The sequence below is a fragment of the Corvus brachyrhynchos genome, unplaced genomic scaffold (assembly GCF_000691975.1).
Source record: "Corvus brachyrhynchos isolate BGI_N302 unplaced genomic scaffold, ASM69197v1 scaffold279, whole genome shotgun sequence".
NCBI classification, from domain to species: Eukaryota; Metazoa; Chordata; class Aves; order Passeriformes; family Corvidae; genus Corvus; species Corvus brachyrhynchos.
In genome coordinates this window covers 4,669,933-4,687,969 of record NW_008246060.1, presented here as the reverse complement: position 1 = coordinate 4,687,969, position 18,037 = coordinate 4,669,933, and the positions used below count along the sequence as shown (strand labels likewise).

General features: G+C 40.6%; 1 long non-coding RNA gene across 1 annotated transcript in view; it reads right to left on the bottom strand.

Annotated features, from left to right (window-relative positions):
* The window catches only part of LOC108449642, a 376,499-nt gene that overhangs the window by 341,538 nt on the left and 16,924 nt on the right, over nucleotides 1-18,037 (bottom strand). The gene's annotated exons all lie outside the window — the stretch shown is intronic.

Here is an 18,037-nt window from a genome sequence, read left to right as displayed (position 1 = left end):
TCTTCTCTAGCCTTTCTTAAATACAAAAAAATCTAGAAGAAAAGGCCTAAAACTTCAATTTAGAAAGCTCTGTAAGACTTTTTCGCATCTGTGTTGGTCAAATCCTTCAGAAGGTTACATCTGCATTATGCTCTCCTCAGTCTTATGAACTAATTACAGATGTCTTACTCCTGCCATGGCTGTTCAATGTGGAACATTGCTACTACAGAATATCCAGATTTCACCTCCAGCTGAGTAATAGATGCTGTGATTAGGAGAAGATGGGCCTGAGAAGCAAGTAACCGGAGTAGAGTGACCCTAACAAAGAAAACAGAAATTCTGCTTGTCCTGACTGGCTGCTTTGAGGTCTCTGACTGATCCAACAAAACTGGAGACATTCAGTTTTGGAAAAGGAGACAAAACCTCCCACTAACTCAGTATAATCTGGTTAGAAAACAAAGACCACAGAGAAGAACATTATCCTCTGCCTTATGGTGGGTGCTGCTGCTGAAGTCCCTGAGAAATGGGGCCTTCCAGCAATGCTAATGCTCTTCTGTGAAAGCCAGGCAGAATCGATTTTTCAGTTGATCTAGAATTCAAAAATTTGCCCGGTGTGGTGAAAAAAAAGAAAATCACACTTCTCTGCAGCATTTTTCTGAGGAGCAGACAGCTCTATCACAGCAATGTCTTCAAGCAAGCAGGCAGGAAAAGCTAAATTCCCAATCAGTATGTTCACACAAATCAGTTCTGAAATTCAGCTCCTACTGACAGAGCCAAAGGACACAAGACATTCACTGCATGAACAGAGAATAAATAACTACTTGGACCATCAGCAAGAAGCCACAGAAATAAAAACTAGCCTTCTGTAAGTGAGATCTTCACAAACCAGTAACAGCCAGTACCACAGAACAGTTTTGGCAAATGCAGCTGAGAGAAGGGAGTGTCAATCCTCACAAGCAGGAGTAAAATTTTCGCTATGGCCTTTTTTGTAAAAGGTTTCAAGCATCTTGCATTGTTCTCGTCCACCTGCAACTATTGCTGAAATTAATTTTCTGCTTTGGAAAGACTACCATGGGACCAAACTTCGCTTGTTACACCTGAAGTGAAGGTGATACACCTGAATACTTTTAAATTCCTGTATTCCTTGTGGAGATTTCTATCCTTTTCTCATAAATTTCCTGACAAGCCCAGAGACCTGCCAACACACTATTTTATGCTCTGGCACAGCTAATAATTGTAGAGCAGCTTTAGAACACGTAATACATTTTTCTGCCACTGGAATTCTGTTCTTACAGAATAGAGACACAGCTTCATTTTTTTTTCATTTGAGCAAACAGGTTCAGACATCTTTGAACCAGCAGCAACCTCAACTCTCAAATTCTAGAAGAGAATGAGCTTGCAACAGGCAGATTCTTTGAACTGAGCTGATTGCATTACTATTTTTATTGGCAAAACAAGATTAGTAGATGGAGGCCATTAGCAGATTTAAAAGATGTGGCTTTTAGAGATTCAAAACTGTGTTGCATAAATTTCCTCTCAATTAACTCTTATCATGTTGGAGGTGAGATCTACCCTACAAATACAAGACAGCTTAGTTGTGCAAACAAAAGATAATATTAAATGACGAATGACTGAGGTTTGGAGGCATCATTGCTAGTCCTATTTAATACTTTTAATAATGATCAGGAAGATAGTAAACAGCATGGTAATGAAAACTCCAGATTAGAGGGATTAGAAACATGAGCAGAAATTGCCAACAAAATGAAATTTGGAAAGTCATAGGCTAAAACATCTGGAGCAAAATAATCCAAAAAGCTGGTCTGCACATCTTCTGTATTAAGGAAAGCTGGAACTTGATAACATCATAAAAATACATGTGTTTATGTATGTATGTATTCCTGTAGAGAGACAGGTTCATAATGTGTGTGTTTATATAGATATATGGACCATATACAGGCAGAAATCCTCTGATTAGAAGAAAACTCATGGGACTATCAGAAAACTACTGTTTTCTGATAGAAAAACACGACCACTTTCAAAAAAATAATTTTGAACTTTTCCAAAACTGATTTTGTCCCTTGACAAAAATTTATTTAATATTTAGTTTGCCTTTAATATCAAAGGAAAGTAACACTGTGCTATCAGTTTCATAATACAAACTAAACTTCATTCCTGAGTTTATGCCACATGGTCCAGTTTGTGTCAGTTAAGTTTCCAGGCTCGAGAAGCTATGTGGTTATTAGTGAGTTAATTTTTAGGAATATAACTAGAAAAATAGCTATGATTATGAGTTCAGAGGAAAACAATGAAAAGGATAAAAACCCCACAGCTGTTTGCTAGATTAAAAGAAGCTGGACACATTTATGACAACTACAGGATAACCTCAAAGGGAGGACCAGCTTTTGGCTGTATTAAGGGACTCCCAGCACCAGAAAATCATAAAACAACTATTTCCCAAGTCTAATTAAAGCACAGAGAAATTAAAAAAAAAAAAAAAATCTATTTCAATGTTTGATATTCTTGAGTAAAAAAATACTGTCCCAAGTGAAGCTACAACACTTCCAAGCATGAGTCAGCCAACACAGAATGAATGTTTAAGCCAGGATGTCTGCCACTAGCACTTTAGCTGATTGATTTCATAGCTCTGTCCATTATTAAATGAATTCTTGCAAAGGCATTCATCTACTTATTGACTCCCATCTCCTTAATAAAATAATATTTGTCTGCCTAGTGAAATGTCTTGGCTCTTCGGTACTTAAAATACACATTAGTCCCATTAGCACTCTAAAGTAAAACCTAATTTATTCCTAAATGCAAAGACAGAAATAGACATACTAGAGTCATAAATAGCCTAAGAAGGATCTAAGATAAACACAGAGCAGTTTCAAGTATTGCATATATGCAGAGACACCAACATAAAACTTGCACTGCCTCCAGCATCTGAGTACAAGCAGCTTTTTCTCTCCCCATCCCTGCAGTAGTTCTGGAAGCTCAATTTTAATAGTTTTACACTTCCTGCTTTTTTATTCACCTATTATAAGCACAACTGAAAAGGTGAAGGGAGTCAGAAACAGGAATCCTATAAGTTAGTGCAGACTCCAACTCATTGACACACTGGCATGGTGATAAAAACAGAAGCAAAGTAATTTAACTCCATGGCCTAAGCAAAGGCATACTAAAAGCTCACAAATAAAACACAGAAAAGCAAATTTGAAACAAGAACTGTTATCCACATCTGTCAGGTTTTGCAGTCAAAGCAACACAGAGGTCACACAGCTTTTCAGAGAAGAGTCCATCCAAAAAAAAAAAAAAGCCAAATCACATGGACTCATCTTTACATATTGAAACAAAGCATTGCTTATACCCAGCCAATTGCCCTTCCTTCTGAAATGTGGCTCTGCACCTGACTACAGGGACATGCTCCAATTCACCTCCAGGGAGCTCAGACTGACATCAAGGGTGTTGGTCTAGCTGGGGAGTCAAGTCACTCAGCACCAGTCCCTGCAGTGCCGAGCATCCTGAATTCTCACCCTTAGTTCCCCCTCACTGTTTTAGTTATTTGCCAGGAGCTCACGATTAATCAAGGAAGAGTAGTAAGTTCCATAGGACAAGACCTCCTGCTGCCCTAGAACAACTGCAGGCAGACTCTTCATGTGCCTAAAAGCACATGTGGGAAAAAGTTAATATCTCAGGAGATAAAATACAGAATTCTGTTTCAAATAGCATTTTATGCCAAAGAAAAGAGCACAACAAGGGATTTCTGTACTTGTAAATGACATGATTTAAACTGACAAAACAAAAATATTAAAGAGAAGCAACACTAACTCAAGAAACAAAACTATCTGTAAGCAGTATTCAGGGAACAAATCCCTGAATCCCTGTTCAGATGAGGGTCACTTGAATTATTGTGGCATGAAAGCACAACTCCTGTAAGAGTTTGGGGGGGAAAAAAACAAAATCAGAAAAAAACAATCATAGAAACCTGATGTTTGTAGTGTATTACAGAACCTGTGAGTGCAATGCTGGATTCAGAAAGGAAATCCAGCTCTGAGTTGTATATGCTGGCAGCACAAGACAAATCTGAAATAGTGAAAGGCTGGCCAAGAGACGCTGCTCAGGCTCAGATAATCAGCAGTAAACAGATACTCCCACCGTATTGTAAAAGTCTTTTCAATGGAGGGAAGAAAACCCAAAAACCCCCAACATTGAGACTGTAGAGATTGTAATTCAGATTATAAAAAACTGCATTTATCAGGAACGTCAGTAACACCAGTGATAATCATCTGTTTTCTCTTTTCCTCTGCTATTTCTGTTGCTAGCTTATCAGTACAGCTTCAACTACAGTGCCAAATCTTTTAGATGCTCTGGCTTTTGTCATCTAGTGCTCACCAACTACTGGACCTGAGGTTCCTAAACGGTCTCAGCTCAAGTCCTTGGAAAAATCCAGGCCAGGAACCAAGCAATAAAATCACAGTGGGAGATAAACTTCTGGAAACCCAAAGGTGACACTCAAAGATTTCCAGAGAAACCAAATTAAAGTTCCATTTTCTGTGGCTTAGTGGATTTTCATCTCCTGAACAAAAAGTTATAGGTAAAAAAATATTTACTTTTCATGCAGGTTCTGTGGTAAGTGCATTGCAAAGGGACCCAAGTCCATGCCCTATGTATGTTGCAGTTCAAAACACATGAAGTTGTGCATTGCAGTTTGCACACTTCCTAGGTGTATCTTTTATCCTATTTTAAATCCCTTCCATGTTCAATAGCAAATCAAGGGCACAGCATTGTCCTGTCCCTTCATAAGCCCAGTCCTTTTAAGACAAAAAGGGAAGTGAATATGTGTCAAAGCCACATGGCTTCTCACCTACAGCCAAGTGATTTATTTCCTCAAGAAAAATGGAGCAGACAGGAAAGGATGATCTATTGCCGTGTGCTCCTGCAAGCTGTTCCGGCAGTGCCCCAAGCAGCACTGACCTGTACTTGGTCACACCAGGTTTGTTATCCCTGCCCTCAGATATGAGCTACATCTCCATAAAGAGTATTCCTGGGATACAGGAGGCCCTCTGACACAGAGGGGAGAGGAAGTGCACCTGCTGTTCCTGCCCATCTGCAGGGCAGAGAACTGGACCAGCTAAACCCCACCACTGAAATAAAGCTGGCATTGCAGTACAATGAGGAAAGCTTTTGACCCCAGATACACCAAGCATGGGAGGAACATTGTCTCCTTGCTTTCCAGCAGCAGAGAGTATATTAGGCTTGAATCTTACCCAAAAATTTGAAAGTAGTCTCTGAATTGTACAAAATCACTCTAAAAGTGTTTAAGAGGACCAGATGAGATGTGATGACACATCTAACACCTGAACACAAGATATTTGCTTACTTCTAAGAGTCAACCTAATTCATGTGTCAGTTGTCCCTGTAAAATTGCCCCCATCCCATAAAAGATGAGGTTGCACAGAAAACATCCACACATTAAGATCTTTGTCCCTTGAAATAATTCACACGTGGCTATCCAAATTCTTCAACGAGACCAGTCAAAAAAAGTATCTCACTTTTCCCAGAAATTCCTGCAGTGATAGGTGGGGTGTTCCCTCCCACTCCCTCAAGTTTTACTGTATGAGAACTAATATAAAAACTAAATTGAAGAGAGCTAGTGGGAGGATAAGTTGTGGCAATGACAGGCAGGTGCACATCATCTCCAGCAAGCTCAGCACAAACAGCTTGATCGAAGCTGCTCACCAACCCATTGATACTCTGTCAAAACAGGTATCTGCACCCCAATAACAAGGCAAAGTCTTTTATGAATGAGATCTATCTGTAAGACCCTGCACAGAGGCCCTGATGTAGCTCTTCTCTGCACAGAGATTTATGAGAGCAGATTTGTGACTATTGATTTACTGTAACCTTTTGATCCCGGGCTGTGATCCCATTAGCTCTCAGAAAGGCAGGAGTGAGGCCCTGCTGCCAACTGCGTGTGGGCTTTAAGCAATCTCTCTCTGGTGCAGGCCAGTGCATCAGGATGACACAACAGATGGAGATGTCTCGAGCCCTGTGCTGAGCAAAGAAGTGGAAGATGTTGCCATGGAGTAGATTTGCAGAGAGAAGTGAAAGCCATTGATACCTGTAGTCTCTATGCACTTTGGGAAAAGAGCTCTGTCCTACTCAAATTCCAGAACAGAAGTTCTGCCCAAAAACCCCCATCCATTTCAGTACAAGTTTCCTGCTTATTGCTCTATCCTGTTGTGTTGTAGGACAAAGCTGAATAGCTATTATGACTCAGGTTCATAAATCTCTGGCCATAATTACACAGAATTACTAGGCATGAGGACTACAGCAGGTTGGGGTGAGGAGTAGGAAAAAGTCTAAGCTAAACTGTAGAAGCTTTTTTGGGGACACTCTATTTAGTAACTTGAAAAGTAAGTAGAGATCAAGCTGTGTTGAGAACTAATGCTTGGTTACCTAATTTGGAAGAAGGCTGTAACCCTTCCCCTGCAAGGAAAGCAAGTGTTCTACTATGAGGTGACTAGAAGTCCTTCAGAGACATCCTGCTTGAATCACGCAGTAGCAGATGACACATTTAACCAGAAACTCACTGAAGTCATCTCATCATTCCTTCAAAAAATTCAGACCTCTGTCTGCTAAGTGACTCAGCATTTTTTCAGAATGAAAGAGGTTGTAGGAAGTTACCTGCAATCAATTCTCCAGGAACATCCACTTACGAGACACTCACCAGCTTTCTGTGACAAGAACAACTTAACCTTGAGCAGCACATGTTTCATTTGTGACATGAGAACTATAGAAGCATTTCTGGTTTGCCACAAGAAGGAAGCAGTTCTGACAGACATTCATCCTTATACGTATGAGGCTTTCAGCTACCTGACAGAACATCCAGAAGTTGACCGAGTTCAGCTCATTGAATTTTACCCACAGCCTTGCACATATTCAAGTATGACTGGTTATCACTGTTTGTTCCACTTCCATTCTTCCCTTCATTGAGTATCAGGCACCAGGCAGTTGTAGGACAACATACAGCTGGTACTTTATACACAGGGACACATTCTCACAAGTGTAAATTGGCATAGCAGTCTCATTTGAGAGCCTAATGAATGGAGGCAAGCTGGAAGGCTGGCCTAGAACCCCCAAAGTAATTGAAATACAGGAGAGTTCTTGGAAATTAAAGGTTTCTAGAGAAAATAAAGCATTTTCTTACATGCTAGAACTCAGTCCTTTATTCCCTGGGATTTAGCACCTCCTCAACTCACCTTCTTTTTAATGTTTATAGGTACCCTCTCAGCTACAGTGAGCACTATCAATAAAGCAGGGGTAAACTACAGAGCAGCAAAAAGTCAGGGAGGTTGCATCTGAATGTCTTGCAGTTCCATCTGCTGCAACACTAAATCGATCAAAAGAAATAGATTTTCTGTGTTCTGTGGGATTTGGCTATTGTTCATCCTTTATCTGTAAGCCATTATTAACTACCAATTGACCCACATTAATATTTTCTGAGTTTTTTCTGATTTTTAAGAAAAGTTTCTGTGTTTTCCCCATTCTCTTAATCCAGCACCCCCCAGGTTTCCATGAACTCTTAGAAAGGCCCATAAGAAAATAAAGCAGAAGGGGAAAAAATAGATGATACTGAGATTGATTAGGCCAATGAGTTCCACAGACTTCTCCCTGCCTGGGCAGAGAAAAATGGTATAATACCAGGATCTCAACAACTCTGGGTCACAAAGATGGGCCTGGAACAGCTGAAGGTAAAAAATATGAGGAGTGTCTATTGGATAGGCACAGTGGCCTATGGATTTCTCTAAGTATCACTGTCAGAAAAACATGCTGTAGGAATCAGCTACAAATCTCTAGTCCAAGATTGGAAAACCAGGCACTTAATCATCAGCAAAACCAAGTTTCCCAGCTAAGAAAGCACATGCATTCCTGTGCAAGTTGTTCCTTGCATCTTTCTGCCAACCCTGCTAATTACCAGCTGAGAGCAGACCATGCCAGTGGGGGATGTACAGCAATTACCAGAGGTTGGGCTCCTCTCAGTTTCTTATCACCAAGGTCTCTGCCTTTCTTCCTTTATTTCACCCTACCTAACTACCCTGCTCTAATTTATAGCTTTGCAGTAGCAACACTGTAGTTAAAACAGAAATGGCACTTCCACTCTAAACCTCTATTTTATTCCTTTCATTTGAGTTCATTACTTCAGTTACCATAAAAAAGCGCTTTCTGGCAATCTCTGTCATCCGCCTCCTCCTCAGCAAAAAATATTTGTCATTCCCCAAGGACAGCAAAGGGCTGATCCTGTGCTGTCTCTCCTTCATAGCCTGCAGATTTGTCTTCAGTGACAGCTTCTGGAGGTAAAACCCCACAAGGATAGTGCCACACTGTCTGCCTAGGAGAGAATTTGAGTTTTCAAAGAATGTAAAAGAACATGCTCTTGCCCTATATACATGGAAGAAGGAAAGAGGAAGGGCTTTGACCTCTGCCCTGACAGCAATTTACTTCTCTGCTTCTATTTTGAGGTTTCTTTGATCCCCAGAGGACCTGTCTGCAAATTTTACAAGAGATATGCATCAAAAGTCAGTATGTATGACAGTTACATGAGAAGTCACAGAGCCAACAATCTTGGACTGCACTTGCTGTGCAGGCTCCTCAGAGGGCAACAGGGCACCCTCAGTCACAGCACCAAAGAAATCAAAACAAGGCTGAGAGCTGCAAGTTCCTCAAGTCCCTTCATTGATTTGATTAAAGAGCACTGAAGGACAGAGGCAAGGCAGAGCAAGCTTTATTTCTATAAAACCCCATGGTCTGTCAAGAGGCTTATGGGAGCAATAAAGCAAGGGCTGTTTGAAACGTCACAAAGGATAATTGCCCCACCACGAGTTGAGGTGATGGGAATTTGTCAATTTTATTAACAGGCTTTATTTTTCATAAGCATTAAATCCTATTTCATAGCTTCCCCAGTATCATTTTAGATACCAAACCCACATTTTCTTATTAACCTAAGACTTCCAAAAGTGAGCAGAAGCTTACTTTGAGCCAACAATCCATAAAATTATTCTGCACATTTGTGTGCATGCAGACATACGTGAAATACTGCAAACTATCCTGCCCAGTGGAGAAAGAAATTGTTGCACAGACAAATTTCAAATTAGAAATAAATAATTTAAAAAGAGGTGGAAAATGCCAGCTCTTCAAATATTTCCCAAAGTTTTTAGGGGGTTTTGGGGATTTTTTTGATGATATGAAGTTAAGAATGGGTGTAAATCTTGGGGTCAAACCCTAGTGGTGAATACAAGGCATTCAGCCAGTGGTGACCCCACTACCTAGTAGGTAAAACAGTTATTTCCTTTTCCAGGCTGCATTTCACATTCAGCCTGTAGGACTAAAAAAATTTCTGCTTCTCAGTGTTAGCTGATTATCTCCCTGACAGATTCTGAATTATCCTCTGACGCATCTGGTAATGGCCATTCTGTGGGATAGAATGCAAGATTATATGGGCTATTGGGAAAATGAAGCAATTGTAAAGAAGCAGAAGTACCATGAAAGCTTTTTGGTAGGGCTTGGCTCACACATGCTTTTTCAGAGTGCAAGGGAAAAACAACAACAGCATGTTCTACCAATTATTTCTGCCCATTTCTCCACTTACTTTGATTTTCATTTATGACAATTTAAAATCTCATTGTTATACAACTGGCTTGAGAGGATAAAAATGGGTCAGATAAGAGGATTTTAAAATTTGCTGACTACTGCATCCATTCAGTGAGTGCTGTGCATAAAATGGATATACCATGTAAAAATCAATAAAAATTACAACATAATGGGGATGCCCATTAACAACTTAAATTGTAGACTATGTTTTGCAACTCTTAACAGATATCATTGGGGCACCTTTTTCTTCTTGTTCTTGGGATTTTGAAGGGCAAAAGTAAACATGAATGCAATTATGTAAATCTCAGATTTTGCAATCAGAGCTTCCCAGACTGCCCTTTGTCCATCCCATATGATGGAGCCTCTGGCATCTCCAAATTAAAAGGAAACACTGCTTTTCTTCAGCTTTAGCAGGGTGTACAAAGCAGCTTTAATCAACTCTGTGTCTTTTGGCTATAAGAATGGAAGTGGGACATTGATCTTCCTATCTTCTTCAGCAGAGGAAATAATCTTTCCATGGGGACTTGATTAAAACACATTTCAATCACAGAAAGTTCTGTGGAGTTGAAGAAATATTTCAGAGTGTATTTTTAGGATCTTTTGTAAAAATAACCTTCTCTTTCAACTACATTAAAAAAAAAAAAACCAAACCCAAACCACTTCTTCCTACTACACCCCAAGGAAAGTTTCTGAGATGTGTAGCTTGGGTGAGACACAAGAGAAGCAGCAGCTCTCTCACTGCTGCCTGTCCTTATGGTAGCTGTGACATTGCAGTGACAGGAACATTCTGGCAGCCCAGAATCTTCTGCAGTTGAAAGATCTCTGGGTTTTGTTCTAAAACAGGTTTTAACAACTGGAAGAAAGAGGCAGTCTCAAACTCTTAACCTGCAGAAAAACATCCATCAAGGCAAAAAGGGGGGAAAAAAAAAAAAAAATCACACAATTCTTAGGGAAACTACCACAAAATGTCCCTAATTCTAGTGAGAATCTCTTACTTCTGCTATTAGAGTGGCTCAGTCAGACTAGTTTATTGCTGATAGAAGCAGAACACAACAGCAAAAACAGAGTAGAGAAGGAAAAACACTTCTGACTGGATTCACTGCTAGTGGTATCTCTGCCAGGTAAGAATCAGCATAAAACAGTCTAATTTACTGAATGCAATTGGCCTGCAATGAATGATTTTTCCATGGCAGGCTTCAGCTCCAGCATAGTATTAAGGTTCTCATACCCTTGAGTGTCTGAACTGGATCTTCACTAGAAAGCAAAATACTAGTTTACCTCTGCTGCAAGATACTGGGAAGGGATCAGAAGTAAAGAAACAACATGGAAAATGAAGAAAGGAAAATTAGGAAGAATTCTATCTGTATCCTGAAATAGCAAAGACCTAATAAATATCTATGAAGGAAACCCAATAGCCAACCTGAAACCTGCAACATCCGAAGAGTCAAAGGTCCTTAACATAAAAGGGAAACCCACTGTGGGCAAACATTAGGTTGCAAACTCAGCAGCACCAGGCACTTAAGGTGTTTAACAAGCCCTCCTGGAGCAGAGATGGCATTGCAGCTACAGGCAGGAACCTTATGTATCATGTCAGTCCTGCAGCTGTGCTGCCCAGGAATTTTATTAACTGTTTTCTTAACAGAGACTTTAATGTTCTCCTGGGATACACCACATTTATAGACAAGTTCCTCCTGCTTCAGATTTGGCTTGACCTGCTCATATTTACAAGCTCCTTTTATTCCCCTCTCTGCACTGCAGCCCACTGTTTCTAAATTACCAAGGTAACAAGATTCTTTAATATTCACAGTTTTGTTCCACCAGTTGTTACAGTCTGCTTTTCACTCCTGCTGTCAGTCTCTTGGCCTTCTTACTAGCACTCCTATTTCCATCTTCTCTCCGGTACCAAATAATTTTTTTTATAAACATCAAACAGGAAAAAAAGCAAGAAAAATTACATCATCCACCCAGCAGAAGTCTCTGATGATTTATAGTGTTAATACAAGAGTCCCAGGTGTGTAGCTAAGAGTATTTTTTCATAAGAGATTCTCTATCCAGCTTCAAAGGCAGAGGGAGCAACTCCCACATTGCTTGATCGCTGAAGAAACCAGACCCCAACGTGATAACATTGCTGTCCTCCAGTCTCCTGAATAACAAGTCTCACAGGTAACTGCAGCCCAACAAAATCCCTCACTGCCCAGTCAAAGATCTGCTGAAACAGCACCAGGCAAGGAGAACTGGCTCCAGACCAAGTTAGCACCAGAACCTCCATGGGGATCCACCAATTCGGACTACTGCCACATGGTTGAATATTGCATTAGTAAAGATAGGAAAGAAGAAAGAAGACCCACCCAAACCCACTAGAAAAGTCATGCTTTGGCTCTAGAAAACGATGGTGTTCCAAGTGACTTAGGTATGCAGGGCAACGGGGCTGTCACCCTGTGGCCCAAGGTATTCCTTCCATGACTTTGGGTGGGAGCAAAGGAGGGAAGGAAGTTTTTCCTCAGAGAAGAGACCTCAGACACTTGTAAGGAAACAATCCTGCAGGACTGGAAGAACATCTCAGCTTAGTACTGGTTTTGTTCATGTAATTGCAACAAAGTCTGGGACATCCCCTGATGAGCGCTGCTATCAGAGCTCACAAAGGAGATTTCCATGAAGGGGAGAAAAAAAAAAAAAGGAAGAATTCCTTCTCTGAAACCAAACACCCTTTTCTGATCCTTTGATCAGAGGCCACACACTTTTCATTTGAAACCCCTAGTAAAACAACACCAAATATCAAGAAAATAATAGAAAAAAGGTATCTACAGCTTTTCACTGAATATAAAGTTAAAAATAAATCATTCTAGCCCTTTCCCTTCCTTGCCAATACCATTTATAATGCTAATGTGTCCCTATTTCCTGACTGACTTCTTTAAGGAGGAAAAAACAAGGAATGTACACATTCAAGTAATAGGATGTCTTTGTCAGTTCATTCAAAATCTGCATTTCTATTAAACAGCCAGGCATTTTCCTTCATGCCACTGAAATGCCTGATTTTACTCAAACTGCTACTGTCTGCACTCAAATAAGTGATAATTCTCTTCCCTTTCAAGAGCTGTGCCTAGTGGCTCACAAGGGACTTGATTACGTGGCAAAAGCAGTGGTGTGACAATATTATAATGTATGCCAGGTCGCTATTCAAAACCTTGCAGATAATTCCCCCACCATTTCCACGTTCCTACAGAAGCATGCTATAATCTTTCTCCTCCTACATAAAGCTGTAAAACAAGAAAAGATTACTGTAATCTTTTTCTTCCCATGTCACACAAACAGTGTAATCTCCTGGCTGTGTCAGAAGAAAATTTTTATCTGTAAACACCAAATCAAACTTGAGAACAAGTTGGTGCAGCCGTCATTGTATTGGTAAATGCTTATGTAAGCAACTGTCCTGGGTTGCAGTGTATTCTATCACCATCCTCATGAGCCGTTGAAATCAGGAGGGGCAGTGTTTCCTTGCCTCCTCCCCCCAGACTATCTTGCTGTTAATGGCCCATCATTGTCCTGCCGCCTGACTCAGAGATAACTCCCTCCGGACTATCTTCTGTTAATGAGCCTAATCAACACTTGGCCTCATGACTCATTACCCCATTGTGAGATGCTCCACCCAGAGGGAGGAACCAAGCATTCCATCGTGGATATAATCTGAGACTCTGAACACCAGAGACAACCCTTTCCACTGGATTTCCAGAGGACAGGAGCTACACAGCCACCACTGGACCTGAGGAGGAGCAGACCCTTTTTTCTACAGGATCACCACTTCAGGAGGACTGCAGCCACCATTCTACCAGACTGCTACAACAGGGACTCAGGTTGTATCTTGACTCTGTCAGTTTGAACCAGTGTTCTCTTTTTTTTTTTCCCCCTTTTCTTTAATTTCCCCATTAAATTGTTATTCTGACTTGGTGCCTCCCACTGGTTTGTTTTCAAACTAGTACAGCAACTTGTATATATTTAAGCACATTGATGGAAGACTGAAGTTCTAGGCTGCAATTCAACCTTTGGTTTGTTGCATTTATCAGCGACAGAGAAGAACACTCCCTTCTTATGGAATTTAGGAATTCATTAAGTCTGGTACACCGCTGCCTGACACACCTGGGCATCTGCGCAGTTCTCAACTTGAGAGGTGTCTGAGCATTTGAATTCTTTCAGAGCCCCTTGTGGAGATATTTAAATGACCTGAATGTACCAAAGCAAACAGCAAATCAAGTAAATGGGGCAAGAGGAGGCTGCCCAGCACCCCGTCAGCACCACAGGTGGAAAATAGAGAATTAGAGACTTAGAGAAATAGGAAAATAGAGAATTAGACTAGAATTAGAGACAAGACATGGGTCAGCAGGCAGCACAGGCCCTCAGCTGAACTCCAGACTCAACTGGAGGCCTCAGAGAAGGCTGAACTTTTGGCCTTGGACCTTTTTTCCTACTATTAAATGGAGCCAGTGCATCTCAGAAGCATTATCATGAATTAAACCCAAGGCTGCAGGGGTGGTTCAAGGGTCAGGCCGCAACAAGAGGAGATGGTTACATAACACAGTGCTTAACATGTCCTTGTTCACGATCTCAGAACCCAAAGTGGAGTAAGAGATACTCACTTTCAGGGCAATGGTAAGATTGGAGCTCAAGACACCAAAAGCTTTGTGAGAAACTAACTCAAGCTTCGCAAAGCAAAATATTGGCCTGCATAAACAGGTCTCAGCACTGCAGAAATTTTGGGTGTTCTGCCCACGTACCTTCACCCTGGGGATATTAACCTCAGTGAACTAAAGTACTAACTAGACTAGAAAAATCAAAAAGTGTTTCCCCTGCTTTCTAGCTTGATGTTGTTCCACTATTTCTCTTTTATCATTAAAAATACCAGTGAGTGCAAATAGCTACGGCAGTGCCAAGGAAGCTGGGAACTGGGACAGAAGGGCTGTCAGAACATGAGCTTTTGTTGGATGTGAGGTGGTACCTGGACTTGGAAACATTCATGGGGGAGAGGTGCATTTGCAAACTCCTCACAATTATTAGAAGGTGCAGGTCTGCAGAGAGCCTTCCTCTTTCTCCAGTCTTCCACTTCATCATGACTAATCTTGAAGAAATATAAACACCTGTCTTAGGACTTTCTTTGGTAAAAAAGGTTATCAAGTTTCAACAGAAGTTTTGCAGTCCAAGTGCACTTCTCACATCACACTGGAGGCAGACAGTCAAGCAAGGAAAGAGACAAATCAGCTGAATGGAGAATGCCTTCCAAAGCACAGCAGAGGAAGAAATAGTGTCTCAAATGAAAATCCAAGGCCTAGAAATAATAAATATAGGCCTAATAAATTTACATATAAGCTCCATTTCCCACCAACCACTGCAGCCTCACTTTATTTTTCAACAGAGGTGAGAATTGTCCATATAACACTCCACTTCCACAATGGGCACAATGTTGGGGGTCAAAAAAAAACACAATTTGTAACTGTAAGAAGGGATAACAACTGTGTTACAACCACTGAAAGAGTGGAGGACTGTCTGTATGCAAAGGACAGGGCAAGTTAAGGATTTTCACAATATACAGGATCATGAGGAGGAATAAAAGCAGAGAAAATGCATCTGGGTTTCAGCAAGTAGCACTAAATCCAATAAACAACAAACAAACAGTCTGATGGTATGGAATTCAATTTCTATTAGCAAAAGAGGCAAAGAAAAGGGTACTACACTGAACTGGGACTACTACAGGAAAGAATTCCTAGACAATGGACCATTTCCAGCTAATATGAGAGTTTTAAATGCCATCTAGTGTCAGTAAAATGCAGAATAAGCTGGCAGTCAATCATGACCCAATAAAATAGTAGGTGCTTTGCTGCTAGCTTCAGCAAGGTACAGATTTTATCCATGGAATGATGATGTCTAATAGGACTACACTAAAAGATACAGATGTTTTCAGAACTGAAAACATTAAAATGCACTCAGCAAAAGTACACCCCAGACACTGCACACTCAAGCTCAGGTTGAGCTTTTAAAGCAGCTTTACCACAAGGATTGTAACCAAACTTTTTTGCATGGCTTCTTTCCTAGGTATGACCATATTTCTTATAAAGACAAGATCTAAATTTGCACCAGCCTTCTCCTTCCTCCACCTAGACCAATACTGTGGATCCCAAAGGGAGATCCAGCAGTCCAGGGATCACATGGAAGTTATGAGGTATTCAACTGGGTCCCCATATTGCAACATGCACTGTCAAATCAATTAAATGCAACAAAATCAGATGACTCCATCAGGAAAAGTAAGACACACTTCATAAATCTGGTCCAGTGGTAGTACTCACTGAAAGGTACTGGGAATCCAAGTTTTGGGGATGCTTCTAGATTGTGATTTCCAGGTTTTTTGAAAGGTGAGGTTTTAGTTTCTTTAAGCAGTCCTTGCTTGTATTTATAATGAAGCTGCATGCATTTCTCTTCCCCAGGAGAAGGTGAGGAGTGCAAACAGTAGATCTGAGTGCTTGTGGGTCAGAGTCCTTCAAGATGACAGGTTCAACACACCTACCTATAAACAGTGAGCTAAAACAGAGCATGGAGAAGAACACCAAGCTCATCTTCTGTCCTCGAGCTTTGATCATTGTCACAGAAGACCGTCTATTTTTTGCTGGTTTGTTTTCAGGAATTTACACTTATTTTTTTCAAAAGTTTTTCTTCAAATACTTCAAACTGAAAAGCTCTCCTTTATGCAATTCATCATCCTTACTCTCAGCTCAAGGGCAAGCTTCTTTAAACTGACTGCTGCTGACTGGGTTTGAGACAACTGATATTAAAAAAAAAAAAAAAAAAAGGTTCATTCATTATTCAGATACACTTTTCAGATGGCAAGGCTTCTGATCCTTTCCTCTGGCTCTGTACAACCATTTTTTCCTGGGCTGGAATACGTGCTGCAGAGGATGCAAGACAAGCACCTGGGCTGTTTTGCTCCAAGAAAAGAGAACAAAATTGATTGTGTTGAAGAAGAGATGCTTCTTACATACTTATCAGAATATAATTCTGTGTTAAACAGATGCTAACTAGCTAATTCCACTCAACTTCAGTACAATTATGGCAACAAGTAGTGTGGCAGTTCTGGAAGTGAAGTTTTGTTTGCTCTGTAAGGTGACACACAAGCATCCCAAACTATCGAACAGTTTTGATGAAATTTGCTCCTTGGGCAGCAGATTTTGAAGGGCAAAAAAAAAATCTGCTTTTGGATAAAAGAATCCTATCCATCTCTTACAAAGTGTTTTTATTTTCTCTCCAGGCAGACCTGTGTAATGGGTTTTACAGTGTCAGTGCATACCATTCAAACAAATCCTAGTTGAGTAAATGGTATTTCCACCTTTATTTTTATGATCCAAAGAAGATTAATGGGTGTATCTGCCTTCTTTTTCCCCTACTCTCTCAGTTTCTCAGCCCCTCTCTAAGTTTAAGCAGGTTGTGTAAAAAGAAAGATCTTTCCTGGTAGGTAGTTTTCAGCATCTCAACTAATTACATTTAATTTTGAGTTTTCTAATGAACATTCTTTGTTAAGACAGAGCACTCAAATTAACAGTCTGCCATGACCACATCTTTTGTTACTTCTTATGTTATTTTTGAGGTATTGCTGCTAGTACTAAGCCAAAAGAACATGAATACAGTTTCACCTATGATCTAGGAGCCACCGAAGTTAACAGGAGTCCATAGTCCCAACACACACATTTCAAAAGGTGCAGGTTTGCTTTTCTCACTGTTCACAGCAATGCACCAGCAGCCTCCTTCTTTTGTGAGCCAACCAGGGAAAAGGAGTGTTTGAAACCTCTGCCAGGAAGAAAGAGCATTTAAGTTGAGGATAAGTCATCTGTAATGGGAAGAGGGTCACACCTATCCTACTGAGAGCAGGAACACAAGCTTCACACGTTCCTCGAAGTACAGGCTGAGAAACTGGGGATTCCTAATGCCATCAACACCATCTCCACTCCATGCTTTACATCGATAAAAGTACTTCTTTTAAAGCACTGTGTCTTACACAGCCAATTTACAGTGCAGCTAGAGCAGAGCAGACATCCAGGTGATAACACTTCTTAAATTCTCAAGAAGCAACCTCTGCTAAAGCAAAATGATCAACAGTTGAGCTACTTAAGAGCTAGTGCTCTTTCCCCACTCAGAACAGCTCCATTTTAGTGATTTTGAGAACTGCACTGGTATCTCATTGTCATATATCACATACTATAAGGAAAAGAGCTAACTGAAAACACAAACTCACTCACTGGCAAATTGCATTTCTGTACAAATTCCTCATGGAAAGCGAGTACTTTAGGAAACAAATTGAAACAACAGAAAACTCAAGATCCCAGCAGAATCCAGCTCCATCCATCTCAGCTAACACAACAGAAAAAGGGCTCCTTTC